A 400-nucleotide genomic window follows, 5' to 3' on the forward strand; every position below is an offset into this window, starting at 1 on the left:
CCACCAATCCCCGGCCCGGTGCCACGACCTTGCGCCCAGAGCTGACAACCGCAGCCGCCTGCACTTCTGCAGTGCGCCTTGCCCGGTCCTTCCTGTCCCGGTCCGTCCTGGAGGCAGCGACCAAGGGCTTGCCCCGGCACGAGGGTCGTCGTCGATGCCATCAAACCGCGCTGTCCCTTCCATCCCCGATGAGGACGTTTGCACACCAGGCATTGCTGCTGCCTCCCCTCTCCTTTCCCTGTTGGTGGTCGGACACCAATGGGGCCGGAGGAAGGCGGGAAAGAGCGACCAGCGGCTCGGTTCCCTGCTGTGCTCGACGGCCTTCGTGCGAGGACCGGCCGAGCCCCAGCTTCGGGCAGGGCGCACCGAGCGTGCCGCGTCGGGGCTCCGGGGGGCCGCC

The 400-nt window shown here is 69.8% G+C and overlaps 1 protein-coding gene across 1 annotated transcript in view; it reads right to left on the reverse strand.

Moving 5' to 3' along the window:
- CNNM1 (cyclin and CBS domain divalent metal cation transport mediator 1) overlaps positions 1–400 on the reverse strand; it is a 30,479-nt gene that overhangs the window by 29,700 nt on the left and 379 nt on the right. The window lies entirely within an intron of this gene.

Source organism: Corvus brachyrhynchos, unplaced genomic scaffold, assembly GCF_000691975.1.
Source record: "Corvus brachyrhynchos isolate BGI_N302 unplaced genomic scaffold, ASM69197v1 scaffold61, whole genome shotgun sequence".
NCBI lineage: Eukaryota > Metazoa > Chordata > Aves > Passeriformes > Corvidae > Corvus > Corvus brachyrhynchos.